Raw genomic sequence first — 20542 nt, 5'->3', positions numbered from 1 at the left:
ATATTAAAGCCTGCAGTCCAACTAGTCACTATGAGAGAGTTTGCAACTCAACAAGGCAATGCTACAAATCAAAACCAGGAAAAGACATTAATACAAGAAGGCCTCATTTCAAAGGGGGATGAATTTTGGGGCAAAATTAACTGCAGTAGTTCACACAGTGGGCCAAATACCAGTATCATTTCTTAATTTAGTATTGTCTATGCTGTTTGATGTGGGTGGGCCTTTTTTACATTTCAGTATAATTTTAGGTTTCTGGTGTATAAAATGAATTGTGTTTGACATTGTTTTGTTATTTAGTGCTGGTTTGACTTTCAGTATGATTTTTTTTCATTGTTACATTTTAAAGCTGTTTTCATTTAACTTATTGTACATAATCTAAACAATCTAATAAATGTTGATATACGAGTTTTGCATTTAACTCCTTATATGGTCATCTACTTGTAGAAGCAAGAAGCCATATTGGGTTGTGAGTGAAAGGCACCTCTTGCCCCAGATACAATCACAGAAGACAGCTTTCTTAGACCTGGAAAACAGGCCTTCCCCTATGATGATGATGATGATGGTCCTCCTGTGGAGAACCTTGTATTACTGTCTGGGTACCAACAATTGATGCTGCAGGTGAGCCACCTAGTAAGATTTTGGTTCACCTTGGAAGTAGTTGTGCCGGGAGTAATTCCTCTAGATGAACTTCTTCCTTTCACATCTCAGGCTCATGCAAACTCAAGTATTTACATCATGAAAAGATGCAACTTTTTTGTGTAGCCAATTTCTGAAAAGGCCCACAGCCACTTACAAAATATTAGTTAAATGTATAAGGATTTCCCTCCATCTCAGATGTAGTGATGGGCTTTCATGAGTTTTCTCTAAAACCTTCCCCTCATCCAGAAATAATCTCAACATATTAACCCTCATCATTGCAGAAAACTTCTCCTGGGACAGCCTTCCTAAATGCTGGCCAAAAACAATAGATAAAGTATACTTCCCAACAAGAAGTTCAGGGTTCCAACCCTAGGCATTATTACTGGGAAATATAGTACCCTTCAAACACATGCCTCCCATTCTGAACTAGCAGCTAATTTGGAAAGCTACAGCTGTAAGGACATATATAGAGTGAGAACATGAGAACAATTTATTTAATATATATTTTATACCAGCCTTCATACAAATCCCAAAGTAGTTTACAACAGTAAAATACAACTTAACAACACAATACAGGAAAACAAAGTAAAATCACAATAAACAAATACACTAAATTCATCATTACCAGTCAATGCCTTGCACCAGTGATCCATCAAAGGATATGGCCCATTCAGTTGTTTACAACATGCAGAAGAGCATTTGGCAGGAATCAGGGTGAGGGCTTTCCCCCCCTCTTGTGGCACCTGGTCCATGGAAATAAGATGGACAGCAATTCTGTTGTGTTTTCAGGAGGTGCCAAAAACTCAACAGAATTGGTGTCCATCTTATTTCCATGGAACCAGGTGCCACAAGAGGGGTAAAAAAGCCCTCACCCTGATTCCTGCCAAATGCTCTTCTGCATGTTGTGAACAACCGAACGGGCCATATCCTAATATCTCAATAGCCAGTCTATATGGGTGAAGACGTTCCTTCAGGTTCCAAACTGCTTAAGGCTTTGTAAGACAACAAAACCTTAAACCTGACCTGGTAGCAAACTGGCAGCCATTGCTTCTCTTTCAGTAGTTTGCTCCAGCTAGCAGCATTACCACTGCATTTTGCACAGCTGCAGAAGCCTCGTGGCATAAAGGGTTGGTGCATATGGCTGTTAACAAGGTTAATGGTTCAAGCCCACCCAGGGATGGTTGTGGGCAGGATTCCTGCATTACGGGGCATTGGACAAGATGACCCTCAGGTTCCCTTCCAACCATACAATTCTAGACCAATGTCAAGGGCAGCGCCACAGAGAGCACACTGCAGTAGTCTAATCATGAGGTTACCTGTGCATGGATCACTGTTGCCAACCTATCCTTGTCCAGATACAAAAGTAGATAGCACACCAAATGAAGCTGTAAAAAATGTTCCTAGCCAGGCACTTGGGGCTCCAGTGTTAAAGGTGAGTTCCCCCAGGGCACACACCTGCTCCCTAAATTGGGAGAGCCACCTCAGTCCAAAACAGGGAGACTAACTCCCAGAACTGGGGACCACCACTCACAGCCAGGGTCTCAGCTTTGTCAGCATTCAGCTTCAGCTTGTGGCCCTCATGCAGACCACCAATGTATCCAGACACTGGGCTCAGAACTTGCACATCTGCACATTATTCAGTTGTGACAGAGCTGTGTGTCACTTGCATCTTGATGATACAGTACGCCAAATCCCCTAAGCACTGTTAAACCGCTTCAGAGACAGAATGGTACCCCGTGGCACCCCACAGTGGAATAGTCACAGTGCCAGCATATAGTAATGTGCATGTGAAGTAGACCTTATTCTCACTTAAATTAAAAGGACTTGCTTCTGAGTAAAATATGTTTAGCCACTGAGTCATGCTAGCAAGTATTTCTGTTGGAGGAACAGCAATGTAAATGCAGAAGCAAAAGCTGAAAAAAATCCAAAGAAATCAATCATAAGCACACACAGTCACACAACCTTTGGCTGTATGAAACTTAGAAGGCTGTAGAGGAGGAAAAGGTCAGAAGCAAGGGTCTCAGAACAACTGATATGGAACAGAGAAGCTAGGAAGCCACTGAAGATAATTTCTGTTGAACGGAGCCCTAAGTTATTAATAAGACAGCATCTCTTTGACCTAGATTTTTTTCCCTAGCTACAAAAAGGAAAGAGACTGCATTTTAAAAAGAAGAAGAAGCAACATATTATACCACATACTGAATTATATTAGACAGATATGAACAAGTAAAACTAAAAGAATATCTACACTCTGCTGGATTGCATATAATTGAAAGAGTGCTTGTACTTTGGGTCAAAATCCGGTTTATTTGGACTAGGGTTAAAGATTTATTTTCAAACTTAGAATCATAGAATCAAAGAGTTGGAAGAGACCACAAGGGCCATCGAGTCCAACCCCCTGCCAAGCAGGAAACACCATCAGAGCACTCCTGACATATGGTTGTCAAGCCTCTGCTTAAAGACCTCCAAAGAAGGAGACTCCACCACACTCCTTGGCAGCAAATCAACTTATTTGATTTCTTCTTTCTCTTACTGTTGTTTAATTAAATGTTTACATGTAGGCATCCCAAGCACAGTAGTATATCTAGATTTAACTTCCAAGAGAGATGCTTGCTGGATTTTTGTTTTATTTATAACAGCTTTGATATTAATATATATTATCTGTGCAACAGATTAAACGTTAGGCTATCAAAAATAGTTTGCATTCTCATAATCTCATTTATTTTTATAATGATTAAAAAACAAACAAATCCAGAAACAAAGCTAACACAAAAATTCAGGGCTTTTTTAAAAAACCACCCCAAAGTAATAGAATCTAAATTGAAAAGGCCTTCTAAGGGAGATGTTGAACCTGTGGCTCTCCCTCAAAAAACCTTAAATGATCATATAATAAATCTCCTATTGTGTTATTCTGAAACATATTTTGAAAGCCAAATTCATCAGCATCAGAGAAACAGATCTATACTGGAATGCACTTTTGAATTAACAGTGTATCCAAAGTTCCTAATTTCCTTTTTTAGTATACAAAACCATATACATTTGGCTGTATGATTAATCAACAACAATTTCCTCCTGAACTTATTATGTGGATTGGAACCTAAATTGAGACGTTGTGCACGCAAAGTCCATAGTCAGCCAGGTGATGAAAGTGAGCTGCTTTTTTGGGGGAAATGGGCATTAATTCTTTATATGTTAACTCCTTATTATCAAGTGAACTCTCACAGTTTGCAACAAAACTATATCCAATAACTAAATTAAATAAATAAATAAGCATGTAAAATTGCAAGGCAATATTGTGCTGCATGGATAACAGCTGGAGAGATTCTGAACAGCTGTTGCAGCTGAGATTCTGTTGCAGCATCTGTACTCTCCATAATAACAATAATACTTGGGAGTATCAACCCAAACCACACTACAGTGTAATAGAAATATGTATTAGGCACCATCAGTATGCATGGAATAACACTACAAGCCAGGAAGAACGGTCCAACAAAAAAGTTGTCTCCTAAGGCTTGCTGAGAACACTCCAATACATCAAGCTACTAGAACTGACCTGAAGGCAGCTTGTTCTCTAGATGCTTGAACCAATAATTAGTTGTTGCCATGACCACACTACCTTAACCCCTTACCTCATGACACACCTCTGAAACACAGCATGAAAACTCACGTTCTACCTAATGCAGACTCTGAGCTAGGAGTCCTCACTCCAGGGGACATAGAACACACTAGGCAAGTGTAGGACCAAAACAAATCACAAGCTTCAGTGGAAATTTGAGGTTGGGGAGGCAACAGGCTTTATTCTTTCACCTCTGCGGCTCCAAGTTTCAGAGAAAGCTTTGAGCATACTCAGCCCCTGGGGTGAGCAACATTGTTGAACCCTGAGCATCACTATTTAGAATTATGGTTTTAAAAATACAACTCACAAGAGAGTGCAAACATTAATGTCACACACACACACTGTATACTTACGAGGGGAGCACACAATTAAAAGTATTTCACTAGTATCATAGAATTATACAGTTGGAAAGAACCCTGGGGATCATCTATTCCAACCTTCTGTAATGCAGCTGTCCCATATGGGGATTGAACTTGAAACCTTGGTGTCATCAGCACCATGCTCTAGCCAACTGAGCTATCTAGGCACACAATCTAAGGCTCCAAAACTGAAAATCAGCTTCAGCCCTCCCAACTCTGTCTCTGTTCCCTTTGCCAGTTGAACAATACTACAGCTGGACCAACACTTCCAAGACCTCCAAGTAAAGCAAAAGTGGGGAAGCTGTTTCCAAGCCCCCATATGCAAGTGGTGGGTGGGACCAAAGGAAAAAGTGGCCGGAACAAGGAAGAAACATTTAGTGACAGTAGGCTAATTTCTACACACATCCACCTCTATTTTCCATCCAGATAAGAAAGAGTTGTTATTGCAGTTCTAGGACACATTCCAACCAGACAAGAGCACTCAACAAGGGTGGGAAGCAGAGTTGGTGAGTAGGTGTTGCCTGAGGAGAGTTCCAAGGCCAGAGAAGAAGGCCCATTTGGCCTCTGGACCCAAGGTTCCCGACCCTAGCAGTGAAGATACAGTATCTTAACACAAGAACACGATATAGCAATTTGGAGTGCTATCCTGTCATAGCTACTATAAGAGACTTTCATTAATGCTTCTCATCTCTGTTGTCCACTTTCCTGACACTTCGCAAATACAAAATTTTATCAGCATTTGCCTTTTCCCACACTAGCTGCTCTTCCCGATTTCCCAGGAACTGACCAAAAACAGGCACAGAGCGGATGAACCTGGCCAAATCCCAAGCCAGAGAAAGAAAGAGCCTATTGGTAAGCACATCTGGAACGAGTTATGTCAATGCGGTTCCTTTTCCCCTTATGAGGATTACATTTTAACTGAACTGGTTTGATAACTTTCATGTTTAAAGCTGGAAAAGTGAGTCCATGGCAAAATATTCACCCAGTTGCTCAGCCATGAGAACCCAGGCTGCCACCCACCTCACTTCTTATGGAAACCCACTGGTAGAAAGTTTGTACCGGAGTTATCAGATTATTGGAAAAGAGAATGGGGTTAAATGAAAAGAGCAAACACACAACACACAGCACCTTGAGCAGCAGCAAAACTACACAAATATAGTTGATACTTTACTTTAGCATGTCCTCACATACTTGCGTTCTTATATCCCCCTCCTTTTCCTCCCTTTTTGCAATTACCTCCCATAGTTTAGGAAGCTGCCTTAGGCTAAGTGACATTACTGGTGTATTTAGCTCAGCATTTACATGGACTTGGAAGCAAGGACTACTTGGAGATTTTTAGATAATGGGACTCAACCTGGGACTTTCTGCTTTGCATGTGCTCTACCACTACAACTACAGCTTGCTTGTGTGGGGCCCTGGGGGTGCAGAGAACAGTAATGTTCAGAGACTGTCACTTATCATTTAGGCAGGTATATATGATATATTGATGCATTGTAAGATGTTTCTAAGGTTCATTTGATAGAGCAAACTCTTTTCACACAAATGCATGTTAAAATTAATAGATATTAACTAGCAAGTCTTTCTCTGCACAGTTAGCAAATTTTGCTATTCCAGTCACTAGGATAAGTATTATAAAAGAATTACTGTAGTTCATGGATAATTTGCAATAGATTGCATGTCAAAGGGACTCTGTGGGAAGGCTCCATGAGCCCAGAGGGTGTGGCAGGTAAGGCAGCACATGGAAGTTATCCAACTCATTGTCCTTGGAAATCCATAGATCTCCCAAACTAAAGTAGTTTTTACTCTAAAGAAGTAACATATTAGCTTCATAATGACATAAAACTGAAACCATCCTAATCAGAGCTATCAAAAGACTAGTAAGAGTACACTAAATTCCAAGAGATAAAAAAACAAACAAACCCAGATGCATTTCCATAGCAGAAAAATATTTAGCTAGCACAGCAATTGATTCTATGCAACTTAATCAAAAGTAAAGCCACTAGTTTATTTAGTTATTAAGTTTATACCCTGTCCTCCCTCCTAAAGGAGCCCAAGGAAGCAAACAAACAATAAAACAATGAAAATATCTTAAAAACTAGTTCAATTATATAACTCGCAATGTGTTTGTAGGACTACAGCCTTAAACACCAGTCCCATATATTAAGGATTTGGTTTCACTGGTTTCTCAATGAAAAATAAAAGAAGTCAGAATTAGACAATCTTTTTTTTTTTTTTTTTTGGAGTGGGGTGAAAAGAGAGTAAGGAACATTCATTGGCTCCAGACAAATAAATATCCTATCTGGCCTTGTAAATTATCATATTAGTGATAGGAAATCCTTTATGATTCATCGAACAAGTCTCTTTCCTGAAAACACATGCCAAAAACACAGACATCAAAGGGATGAAGGAACCACGCTAAATTCATGGCACATTTTTTTTTATTACTACAAATATACATACATGAACATTCTTCTCAGTATACTAAGAACTCAGTGCCCAGTGATATTTATCAAGCAGCTGCAAACACATCTGTACACAATGGTGCTCCTCACATGACTGCCTCTCCCCATATTGGCAGCAGCTTGTCATCAGTTCAAGCAGTGAGTATCATGGTAGGAGGTGGCCATTAAAAAAAAGAAATCAGCAGGATTTCTTGCAAGTGGAACAAGGCACAGGGTTGCAACCCAATGGCATGCCCACTTTTAAAATTTGCTCAATATACTATACTTTTCAGTGTATAAGACAAAGGTTTTTTTACACAAAAATAAAGTTTTAAATGGGGGGGGCCTTATACATGGGTAGTGCAGAGGGGGGACGACAACGGGCGATTGGTTGCAGCCGCAAGCAGGACCTTGCGATTGGGTGGGTGAATGGAGTCTGCTGCAAGGGCTCCTTTGGATTGGCTGCTGTTTTGTCAAATGGGTGGGTTATTAGCGGATGCGGCAAGGGCTGCTTTGGATTGGCTTTGGCAATTTGGCGGGTGTCGCGATCGTTAGTGTTCGTCAGTTGGGTGAGTGATTTTCAGCAATCTTCCCTCATTTTCTTTAATTTTAGTCCCCCAAAATAGGGGGCATCTTATACATGGGGGCATGTTATACACAGAAAAATATGGTAAGTGCAAGGCATGGATCAAATGGATTTCTTTACTATTTGCACTTGCAAGGCTGCAACCAGGCATGTATAAATAACACTTCCATTATGTAGCGCCAAACCACATTATGGTGAGGGAAAATGTAGAAAGTTGTCAAGCTAGCAGTTCAGCTATACTTCTAAACTCAAAGGGGTAACTCCTTAAACGTAAGCCTTTTATCTTCTCCAATTTCATGCTAAATTTTACATTGATTAAAAGTGAGGAGGGGGAGCTTTGTTTTATCTCATTTCTACGAAGCTTATGTTTTAATTCATGGAACTTGAGGGGGGGGTGTATTTTATTTTACTAACAGTGGGATTACAGAGTTAGCAAATGCTGTGTCACCAGTTATTAATTTTGTCACTTTTGACCTAAACGGAACAGTCTCTTCCTGAAAGGAAGGATTGCTCTTGGAGTTACACAATTTCATAGATTCATAAAAACAAAGACAGTTCTGTTGTAGTAGTATAGTTTTGCTGTGGGCAGGAAGAGAAAGAAATGGTATCTACTTGTCTTATAATTAAATTAAATAAAAGGAGGCAACAATAGATTTGCAGTCTTATGGCTATAAACAGCCATGAATAGACATTAAAAGACTACCTTAAATCAGTATTACTTTGAGGCTTTTACAAATGCTTAATTTTGCTGCAATATAAATCTTTAATATCTCACACAGTTGATTTGATAGTAAGCAAACAAGAGGTAAGACTGTTTAGGATCAAAATGTCATGCAGCATCAAGAGTAAACACAAGTGTGTCTATACAGATGAAAGTACAGTATGCAACTGTTGTCACCTGGAATACCAATGGCAATACAATATGAATATTGATAAGGGCGGGGCATTATTTGTAACTGCACAGATTTCTCAACATTCACTATAGTTCTGGGGATCATGCCTAAAGCCAAAATTGCATATGGTCATGGGTTCAATGGCAGGTGGGATTGCCAAAGTCTTTTCCCCCCAGACACTGACGCCTTTCCACCCCTTATTTGTTTTTTGCCAAGCACATAAAGCGGAATGTGCACAAGTTAAATGTGCATACGTTGCGTGCTTATTATATTTCCTTCTAACTGAATGTACATTATTTCCGTTGACAGAACAGACCACAAAGCTGCATAGATGTCCACATGGAAAATCCTTTCTACATAATGGGCTGTAGCCAGAAGAAATCAGGCATGCTTTAGTTGGCTCCTGCAGAGCAGTGGTTCCCAAACTTCCTTTCGCCATGAACCACTTGAAAAGTGCTAAGGTTCCTGGCAGAACCTTGTTTTCTGCCTGTTGTAGCAACTGTAATGCACTTTGCTAGATGCTATATGATCTTTAGTTGTATTTTTATTGCTTCTTATTTTCTTATACAGTGGTACCTCAGTTTACGAACTTAATCTATTCCGGAAGTCTGTTCTTAAACTGAAACTGTTCTTAAACTGAAACTGTTCTTAAACCGAGACGTGCTTTCCCTAATGAGGCCTCACAGACTTTCTTAATCTGGGATCTTGAATACATCACAATGCTCTAAAAACATAAATGGATATATATATATATATGACTGCAACTTGTTGTCTTGCAATCTATACATTTATTTATTTTACTGCACTTTTCTCCTGCCTTTTTGTCAAAGAAGCTTAAGCGGGGTGGCTTCTCAATCCCATTACCACATAAGTAACATTGTGTAGTGAACAGGATACAGTTTTCTCTGTAGCGGCAGCCCAACTATGGAATGCTCTCCAAGCATCAACAGTTTACTTTTCCGTGTCAGCTGAAATACATCTCTCTTTCGATAGGCTTTTACAGATATTTGATTCCATTTGACCAGCTATAAAATAATGGGTTACCTGTCTGCTCTGGTAATAATACAGTTTTACTTGAAATGAAATTTTAATGGCTTTATCTTATAATCAACCACTATGATTTATCAATTACTTCTCCACCTCAACATAGGGCAAATCATTATCATGCTTCTGAGAACATAACATTATGAAATGAAATACAAGATTTCAGGCAACTCATTGGTGAAGGAATATTGCTCAACTGACCAGTCAAATATTATCAAAGAGTAGACAAGTATTTAAATCATCAACTTAAGAGAAGTGCGCATGAGACACTGACATCACTTACAAAACAGACCCAAGTCCATCAACTGTTATTATGACATGATGAAATAAAATGGTTAACTATTTTAAGGGAAATTACCAATAATGTTCTGTAAATACAAAGGTACATAATACTGAAGAGAATAAAGAGTTCTTAGTTTTCATCATGGAATCTCAGGAAGAGCCCAAAGAGATATTTTAAAAAATGAAGTTAAACAAATAAAATACAGAGTACATATGAAACACACATGTTGAATGCACAGCAAAAGCCAGATTTTAAATGTGGTGAAGGTTACACTAAGCAGACGTCAGGCCAACACAAGCATTTTTGCTTCATATTATCCAACTCAGATGCTTCAGTGTCATCACCTTTCTCATCAGTATCCCCCACCCTCCTCTTGTATACTCCTGCTCACTGACACAAGTCTTAATCAGGCATTCTTCACAACTTAAAATTGAGATATGCGGATATCAGTCTTACGACAATGGAAGGCTTGAAACTGATTTCTGGCTCTTGGAAAGTTGATTCTGCAAGCTGACCGATTCCATTCCGCACTAGCAGCAACACAATAATTTCTGCCACTATGGCTGATCCATAAGGAAGTCTCCACCCTTTCCACTATCATGAAGGAGCAAGCCGCCTTGATTGATCCGCTGGAATTTCACGTCACATTGTTGTAGCAACCAAGAGATTTCCCCGCCCCCATTTCATTATTTGCTACCTCCATCACAATTGTCTGATCGTTTTACAAATGGTTAAGACTTAGGACCCTGGCATTCCTGAAGCTGACTGTGGCAGGGTGCAGCAAGGAGCTCCTTGTATTTTCTATCAGGAGACATCATGATTGAGATAAAAAAGGTACATCGCCATTTCCATAAAAAGGATACATGACATATATCTGACTACTGTGAAACCAGCGCTCAGTGGACTGACTAACAAAATAACCTCTAAAGAGCAATATATAAGTATAGTCTCTATGTATCTTTTTAGCAATTTGCCACACTAGGTTCACCTCTCTGAAAAGAAAGAGCATCCCTTTGAAATCTGACCAGTTACCAACCTTTTATTTAAAAAAGTTACCCTCATAGGAGCCTAATTTCATGTAGTGTTGTGACAGATGTGTACCAGATTTGGAACAGGACAGAAGTCTGGGTTAGAGGAAGGAACCTTGTGTTTATTCATTCATCATAAAAGAATTAAAGCACATTGGTCAACCCCAAGATCAAGTCATAAATATGTAATCTTTCTAGGCCAGTGTTGTTATAGTTTTAAATTTTATTAACAGCTTTTCAATGGTCCTGTAAGGAGCAGCTTACTCAGGACCATTTAAGTGAAGCAAAATTGCTCAATGAATTAAATAAAAAAAAGCATTTCAGACATACAACAGGCCCAAGACAAATTCTTGATGTAAGGAAGAACTAACCTGGATTTATATTTGCACTGGCTCAATAGTTTTTCCACTGAGTTTGCTGCTCATAACATATCCTGAAGTCAAATGCTTATTAATGCAATTTCTCTTGATACCAGTGAGATTTTTTTTTTAATGCAAAACATTTTTGCTTCCATTTTCACAAAGCTACTAAAAGGTCCATTCAAATATTGCAGCCCACATGTGGATAGCAATGAAAAATGCTTTTGCAGAGGGCAAGAGATGCTCTACAAACAAGGCTGCACGTGGAATGGGCATGAAGAGTCTCTTATACCAGTGGTTTTAGAACTCTCTGTCTTCAGGAAACCTCTTCTGCATCAACTTATCTGCCAGGAATACATACAACTACATACTTGCTACAGAACATTAGCACATGACCAAAAAGTCCTTGTATACTGTAAGGCAAGGTTGGGGAACCTGTGACCCTCCAAATACTGCTGACCTAAAACTTCCATCAGTTCTAGTCAGTTATGACCAATGGTCAGGAATGATGGGAGTTGTAGTTCAGCAATATTTGGACAGACACAGGTTCCCCATCTCTGTTGTAGGAGATCATGCACTGCAATCATCAGGCACTGGCCATACATTTTGAGTTCCACTGTTATCCTATGTGCACCCATAAGCGTGCCTTAAATGCACCCAACATCTTCTGGCAAAACTGTTCAGGAAAGAAAGATCAATAATGGAGGACTAAATGTAATGAACTTTGTCTAACATCATAGGTCTTCTCACTAAAGAATGCACTGATAAGTTCTCCAAAAACACCAGGATTCCCTAGAAGGGTTTTAAAACTATGACTGGGGAGGTGGCATGGAGTAAATAGCTTTAAGCCTACTGTATAGAATGCCACCACAAGCAAGAATTTTACATAGCCTCTTCATGAGGCCCATTCATATCTAAGCAGTTCTAGTACATAACCTGTTGCCTAACTGGTTGAATATTTCATGTTTTCTTAAAAGTTACTATAACAGCCCTATGCAGTAGGCCATTACTGTATTCTTATCCTCACACTACAAATGGGCTCAGTTAGCTCAGGTGGTTAGAGAATGGTGTTGATAATGCCAAGGTCATGAGTTTGAGCCCCATACGGGCCACCTGCCTATGAACTAGGTGACCCTCAGAGTCCCTTCCAACTCAACAATTACATGATTCTAAAAGGGGAGGGAGAATGTCCCCCCCCCCATAAATTAGATGAGATTTTAAGTAGAATCTTCCCACATCACAACTTATACTCCTAGCCACTATACCACATCTATGGATGAGACTGAGATCATAATATTGCCATTACAAGGACCTGCACTAAAATGAAATGACACTGATGAAAGAAGTTTGGCAGGCAAGTATCATGGATGTTTTAGGTAAGGAAAGCCTGTGTGAAAAGTCCTCCTCTGGATCCGTGCCATTACTAGAAGTCTAGGATACTGCCTTAACACAATTTATTCAGTTGCAACTGTAACTCCAGTTCCCACTTAACAGGTGCACCTCAAATGTGAAAACACAGTTGTCCTCCAATAATGCAACCCTATGGATGTTTACTTGGAAGCAAGTCCCACTGTGCTTAGTTCCACTTACTCCCCAAGTAAATGTTCCTAGGACTGCAACCAAAAACACTGCTGAACTATTATAAAGAGAGAGAGAGAGAATGACATTAAAGCTGAAACCCTAAAAATACTTACTAGGGAGTAAACTCCAATGAGTATGGCTTCTGAGGATTGCCATGCACAATGCCAAAAGCAAACTATTCACAACATACATATTCTCAGGAGCCATGCAGCCTATTCCTGTGCATGCTTACTCAAAAATAATCTCACCTAAGGTGAAGAGAGTCTGATCATCACAAGTGTGGTGCTGCTGCTCTCAAGCAAACTGTAGCAATTATTTGGGGCAGGGAGGATGTTCGTTCAAAGCAGTCCCCCCCCCCCCAACTTTGGCTGTCTTCAGTCCAAGTTCAGGCATCCCCGAGTAAGTATGCACGTGATCCCAGCCTCGGGATGCAACACTGATACTAGCAAGACTTTGGAACCAGAAGCTGCTGCACCTGGATCTCAGCAACCAACAGCTCTTCCGCTTCCCAGGCAGAGCCAACAGAATCCTCTTGGCAGCTCTGGGTATCCAACCTTTTGCTATTCTCCTGGAATTACTTCCATCTCTGGAGATCTGCAAGGAAACAAGCCTGCCTCCCTCTACGCACACGCAGATAACCCACCCTCCTCTCTGCAGTACAAACCTAGTTTACACGAGCAACCTCCCCCCAAAACCTGCCCCCACTTCCTGCTTCTAACCCAAATATCTCCGAGAGACTGGAAGAACAATGCCCTTTTGGAGGGGGGGGGGCCTCAGTCCAGGTGGTTGGCGCATGCACAAAGCAAGCAAGCGCCCCCCCCCCTTTCCCAAAGGACTCAGCGGCTGCTATTTCAAGGGGCAGCAGCGTTGCTTGCTGGCTTGCTTGCCTGTGCTTATGGCCATTGCAACAAAACAAGGCACAGGCGCTCCAGTCAGAGCAGCCGAGATGTGAGGGGGTTGGGGAGGGCAGACGAGACGGAGCTGTAGCTGCGCCAGACAACGAGCGCGACAGACAGACAGCCAACCTTCTCCACACACCCCTCCGGTATTCTTCCGTCGCCGCCACCGGTCCCAAGGCGCCCGGATTCCCTCTCCGTTTCTCTCAGAAGCACCCTTACCTGCCGCGCCTCTCCTCAGAGATACCAAGCCCCGCGCCAGGCGACGCCAGCTCCCGCGGAAAGGGGAGACGAGGCGGCGAACCGCTGAGGGGGCGCGGGAGCAGCGCAGCCCGCTAAGCCGTCCTGCCGGCGCGCGCGGGGCTCCCTCCACGCGCTGAATGAAACTCTCCCACGACCAAGTTGCTGCTGCTGCTGCTGCTACCACAGCTAGAGCCGCTGGCTGCTGCGGCGGCGGCGCCGAGCTCCGTCCTTCCCACTGCCTCGCCAACGCGGAGGGGGAGTCGAGGGAAAGAAGCTGCCTTGCTCCGGGGCTGCCTTTTCTCCATGGGCGGCCTCGCAGGGTCTAGCCAAAAAGCAGCCAGAAGCCCCGGTTCGAGCTCCGGCCTTGAGCTCTCGGGAGAGCGCGGCTGGGCCAAGGGGCTGGTATGCTCCTTTCCCCGCTGCCTCTCGGGGCCCCCTCGACTTCGGGATGGTTTGGTCCAGGCTGAAATGGGGAAGGGGGCGGGGCGGGGGATGCTGCTGCCCGCACACAATAGGCTTGAATCGGCCCCCTCCGTGTAACGGAGCAGACGCTGCCGAGAAAGCGGCGCTCTCGCTATCCCCTCCCTTTTCTTTCTTTTTAAAGGCAATGCTCTGGCTTTGGACCAAGACGTGTGAGGGGAGGAAGAGAGAGAAGGCAGCCAGCCAATGCAGGCGTCCAAATAAATGAATAGTAAGCCAGGGAAAGGTTCCCCCCCCTTTTCCCCCCTTTAAACCAGTCATAATTCGGATTGCGAGAACTGTGACGATCTATTCTTCCGCATTCGGCTTTGTTGTTTTAGCAGCATGTGCGAAGCTGCGCAAAGTGATTTGCGCGCAAGCCCTCGCCCTCCCCCTGAGAACTATCAGCCTAAAAAGCCTCTGCGCTTTTCCTCCGAAGTAACATCGGTTCAGTTGAAGCTTACTCTCAGGTTAAAAAAAAAAAGTATAGGATTAAAGCGAGGGTGTTTTCTCACACTGGTTTTGTGTGGCCTGAACCAGTTCTTGGTTTGGCCTATTGTTGCTTTAACCTCTCTCTCCCCGCCACCTCCAGGCTATGATGCCAATTTGAAACTCATTGTAGTACTGTATACAGTCAGTTTAAAGCTGGCGCTAGGAAACAGAATTCTTCACACTCTCTATGGATGGTTGTTATCGGTGATTTGTAAATAATGAGCCAATGGCCAAATGTTTTCCTGCAAGGCATATGTCATTGGGGTCAAATATACCTACAGTGTACATAGACTGCAGTCTTAAAACATGTCTACTTGGAAGCAGACACTATTGAATTTAATAGGACTTACTCCCTGGTAAATGGAAGTAGGATTGCAACCTAAGTCCCATTATAATTACAGTGGTACCTCGGGTTACAGACACTTCAGGTTACAGACGCTTCAGGTTACAGACTCTGCTAATTCAGAAATAGTACCTCGGGTTAAGAACTTTGCTTCAGGATGAGAACAGAAATTGTGCTCTGGCGGCGCAGTGACAGCAGGATGCTCCATTAGCTAAAGTGGTGCTTCAGGTTAAGAACAGTTTCAGGTTAAGAGCGGACCTCCAGAATGAATTAAGTTCTTAACCTGAGGTACCACTGTATATACTGACTCATTCCTACCATGCTTCATTTTGGTTCCGCCCCCCTCCTTATAAAAAAAAATGTATGAAAAGGCCCTTCCAATGCAATTCCAGTAAAAATGCAATCTCTTAGCTTGCTATTTCAGGATGGGAGACCATGGTTAAAGATGTCGTTTATGACAGTCCTGTAGTGTAGTCAGTATTTCAAGTCATTGGTGGGACTTTGGATGGAAGGGGATACAAAGCAGCCTATCAGGCTGCAGCAAAGGTCAATCTACCTAAATTGTTTTTGATTTTCCAATATGTTGTATAGAATATTAATATGTTACATTATTCCCATCCTTTCTATGTATAGCACATAGTTCTATATATATGTATATTTTTAAAATGTGAATTGCTGGGAGACCCTTTGGGTGACAAGTGACAATTAGGTTTGATAATAAAAATATAGTTCCTCGGAAGTCTTCCCAGCTCAAATGAAAACCTTATCTGCATGCAGCAGTCTTATTGCTTTTGAAGGTAGAAGTGTTGCACTTTTAAATACCCACCCCCCACCCCCAATATCACATGAAATAAGATTAAATTGAGAAAGAGCAGAAACCATTTTGCTGCATTCTCCCCCCCCTTTTTTTAGGGAAGGGGGCATGTTGGTGCACCTGGAATGAAGACTTGACATAGGAATATGTATAAAGCTTATATTGATTAAAATATAGCAAGGGCAGCTTGCACGAAACCAAGCAGAAGTGCAGGAAAGTACAACCTGTGCCTGCTGCTAAAGGCCAAACCACCTCAGAACAACTCCCTCATGCAAGTTATCCTGTAGGAAGCCAAACCATCTTCCCATAAATGGAAGCCATGACCATCCTGCCCTATGCTGTTCAGCATTCCACAGGTGGCACCTATAGATATGTTTGTAGTGAAGGAGCTCTGTATGGAGTAGGGACACTCTGTTCATTTTCTAGTCTGCTTCTATGGCTCTCTAGACTTTTCCCAGAATGGAAGTATGCTGGGGACTAGAACGACGAAGTTCCCACTGCAGTGGATAGAATGCAGAAGTGTCCTAATAACACATATTTAAGCATATGAGTGTTCTAATTCACACTTGCACTTTTTGAGAACATCATGTTTCATTTTGAAATAAATAAATAAATAAATTGTCCAGTATCTCCTTAGAGACCAACTAAGTTTGTTCTGGGTATAAGCTTTCATGTGCATGCACACTTATTCAGCTACTTACCTGAATCATGTTTCATTGTGTATGTTGCACCACAGGATTATTATTTTTTTGTTCAAATCCCTTTCACCCATGGACTTTCTAGTTGCCTAGACTGGACTTTCCCAACCTTGGGTCCCCTCTCCAGATGTTGTTGGACTATAACTTCCATTATCCCTAGCCTGCAGAACCAGTAGGGGAGGGGGAAAGCTGGTCTAGACAAGTCACTGGCTAAGCCTCATTTTCCTGTCCATAAAATGAGACCATTAATTATCTAATTAGGGCTGTTGTGGGTATAAAGCATTAGGTTGGGAGTCTTATAGAAGTGATAATCACTTTCTTTATGTGTATTTATTTGTATTTCATCTACAGCTTACTGCACAGATGTCTCGCAAAGCTGCTGTTAATATGACTGATTTTGAAGAACATGGCAAAGCTTTATTGCTAATCCTCCTAACTCTATGATAAATCTTCACTGTTTTGTTCAAATACACACAATGACACAATGTGGCTGTGCTTCTTGCCACATCTTATCATGTTTCATTTTGCAAATCTCAGGACCTCGAGATTAGGATAAACACTATAAAATTTAAATGCTGAGGCTTAGCCTTACTATATATATAAACTTTTACTCCATTTTTAATGTATGATTTATCTTGCAGGATTTAGTTGCAGGATTTCTGTATTATAATAGATTTACAAGCTTCAGGAGTCAAACTGTTTTGGAATCTATAGGTGGATTCAAGAGCCAATGATGAATCCATAACCTGCTTTGGTACCAAAACCATGCTTCCAGCAGAAAAACAAATCTAGTGAATTGCTTCCAGATTTGGGTGGTGGTCATTGGGTACCTCTCCTCCACATGTCCCTTTGAGATGAATGAGGGGCTGACTATGGAAGATAGTCTAATGGCATGCTTGTTGTTGTCTGTTGATTTTATTGCTCTTTCCATTTCTGCTCCTAACTTGGCTTCTCCCAAGTTATGTATGCTGATGCAGGTAGGACAGCTTTTATTGTTGTTTAGTCGTGTCCGACTCTTCGTGACCCCATGGACCAGAGAACGCCAGGCACTCCTGTCTTCCACTGCCTCCCGCAGTTTGGTCAAACTCATGCTGGTAGCTTCGAGAACACTATCCAAACATCTTGTCCTCTGTCGTCCCCTTCTCCTTGTGCCCTCCTTCTTTCCCAACACCAGGGTCTTTTCCAGGGAGTCTTCTCTTCTCATGAGGTGGCCAAAGTATTGGAGTCTCAGCTTCAGGATCTGTCCTTCCAGTGAGCACTCAGGGCTGATTTCCTTAAGAATGGATAGGTTTGATCTTCTTGCATTCCATGGGACTCTTAAGAGTCTCCTCCAGCACCATAGTTCAAAAGCATCAATTCTTTGGCGATCAGCCTTCTTTATGGTCCAGCTCTCACTTCCATACATCACTACTGGGAAAACCATAGCTTTAACTATACGGACCTTTGTTGGCAAGGCTATGTCTCTGAACAGGTCAAAAGCACAGTGCCCTACTGCTGGCCAGTAGAGGCTCACCCAACTGGGTTGTGGCTTGGATGACAAAGTGAGAGGAGCTGGAGGAAAAGGGATTGACCCAAGGCCTCTATCCCAAGAACAGATCCAAAAGGATAGAGACTCGTGAAAATTGAGGGCATCCTCTATACAGTGCAGGGCATGTATTAGCTAGGTCTCTGTCTCTTTCCAGAAGAAAACAGTAAATAGGTACTGCCTACCTGTGAAAGTTTAATGGGGAGTTTAGATATTTAGGAAATTATTCTGTATGGCATCTCTTGCACACTACTTCCTTCTGAGCCATGAAACTCCAACTCTGCCCATTTTTAAAAATGCAAACTCCACATTATACACTTTTACAGGGGGACAGTACCTATTGAGTTAGTGTTTTCTTCTAGAAGGAGACAGAGAAGGGGGGCTTGGACATGCCTTGTTCTTGTTACTGCATTCCCTCACAGGTAAAAGCTGTCCATTTCTGCATTGCAGTGCAAATGGGATCCATTCACAAGAAAGTTGGCTATAAGTAGTTATGCTTTTAGCCATCATAACCTTTATATCCAAACATCAGTTCCCTTGGTATATTCTAGCAACACTTTTGCCATCTGGTAATCTTAGCAGTTCACTTGTTTTCATATTTCAAACTATTTCATAGCACAGGTTGAATAAAAGCATTCATATTAGAACCCATAACTTCTGGCACTACTTGAAATGTAACCTGCTAATAAGCCAATGAGATAATATTGGTGGCAATTCACTGTACTTCTGAGATCACTTTTTAAAATCTGCAAAACAGAAATCTCTTTAATTTATAATATATTAATCAGTCAAAGCTCCTGATTAGATGAGTACATTTTAGCAGCATGAATTTTAATATTTGTATTTTCCCTTTGTTATTAAGTCTCACTTGATGGAACAGAATTTGCTCATTTTAGTGTAATGAAACTACCTAAAACTAGTAAGCTTTTGTCAATTTCAAATAAGAGAAGACTTAACAATCAAAGGATGTTTAGATCTGACATCTCTTCTATAGAGGAATGTCTACTGTTGTAGCCATAGGAAAATTGGGAAGCAGGCTCACTCCATCAGCTCTGGTGAAAGGCCAGCTCCATCCCTCAACTTTTCCCACTCTAGCTATTATATAGATCTTTTACTGTTGGGAAACCTAGGTTGGATTATGAATCCCAGTGATACATCTTGGAGGGCCTGATCAAGATGAGGGATGGGAGGAGTTGTAGGAGTTGCTGCTCAACAATCTCAGGGAGGGTCCCAGTGATGTGTTACCCCGATACGCTGCTCTGCCTACCCTCCTGTCATTCAAGCACTCCATGCCAGCCTCACTGCTAGTTCCAGCACTGCCTTCCATGTTGCCAGAAAGCCTGCCTCTGTCCTTACTTTACAGATGAGGTGACCAAAGATGTACCCACTGAGACCTCCATTACCTAGGACTCGGAGATACCAGCACCAGTGTGAACAGACTGCTGAGACCCAACTTACCTGAAAGGGTTTTTGTTTACTTGTACAGTCCAAAGAAACATCCCATTTGCTGCAGTAAAACCATGCCTGCCCCTCTGAGGTCCAGATCCAAGGGCCTTCTGGCAGTTCCCTCACTGTGAGAAGTGAAGTCACAGGGAATCAGACAAAGGGCCTTCTTGGCAGTGGCATCCTCCCTATGGAATGCCCTCCATCAGTTGTAAAGGAAGTAAATAACTACACAACTTTTAGAAGACTCCTGAAGGCAGCACTGTACTATAAGGAAGTTTTTAATGCTTGCCCAAGTGGCTGGGTCAACCCAGTCAGATGGGTGGGGTACAAAATAGAAATGATGTTGTTGTTATAAATAATAATATAACAGCAAGCCAGGGGGCATGCCAACTGTTGGATCAACAGAACAGCCTGTGTAGCCATGGCTTGAACCTGCTGCACCTTTGAACTTTGCCTTGCTTATGTACCACCATACTGACTGGTGGTATATAACCTTTTTGGCAGAAAATGGTAATCGTCCTTTGTCCAGCATGAGCCAGGACAGGTTGTGAGCCTCTTCTGGATCCCCAGTGCAGCCCTTTGCTGTTAGATAGTTCAGAAATGAACCTATAATGGACCATGCTGACAGTAGGTCAGTTGATTTATGTATTTTCTGGTGCAAAGATGCTAAATAATGGCAAGTTCAACTAGCACTGATACCGTAAAGGCACTTAAAGCAATGTTTATGAGCTTGATACAGGAAAACACTAGGACACATGTTTCATTTTGGGCATACAGTCTGCTTCACTAAAACATGA

At 41.9% G+C, this 20542-nt stretch overlaps 1 protein-coding gene across 1 annotated transcript in view; it reads right to left on the bottom strand.

Annotated features, from left to right (window-relative positions):
* Positions 1 to 14637, bottom strand: part of FAM110B (family with sequence similarity 110 member B) — an 80699-nt gene extending 66062 nt beyond the window's left edge. The window contains exon 1 of the mRNA XM_079984658.1: positions 13948 to 14637. The gene's annotated coding sequence lies outside the window, so the exon portion shown is untranslated. The remainder of the gene's footprint in view (positions 1 to 13947) is intronic.
* Positions 14638 to 20542: the final 5905 nt, after the last annotated feature.

Source organism: Podarcis cretensis (assembly GCF_951804945.1).
Source record: "Podarcis cretensis genome assembly, chromosome: 7".
Lineage (NCBI taxonomy): Eukaryota > Metazoa > Chordata > Lepidosauria > Squamata > Lacertidae > Podarcis > Podarcis cretensis.
This window is presented reverse-complemented; position numbering and strand designations above follow the sequence as displayed.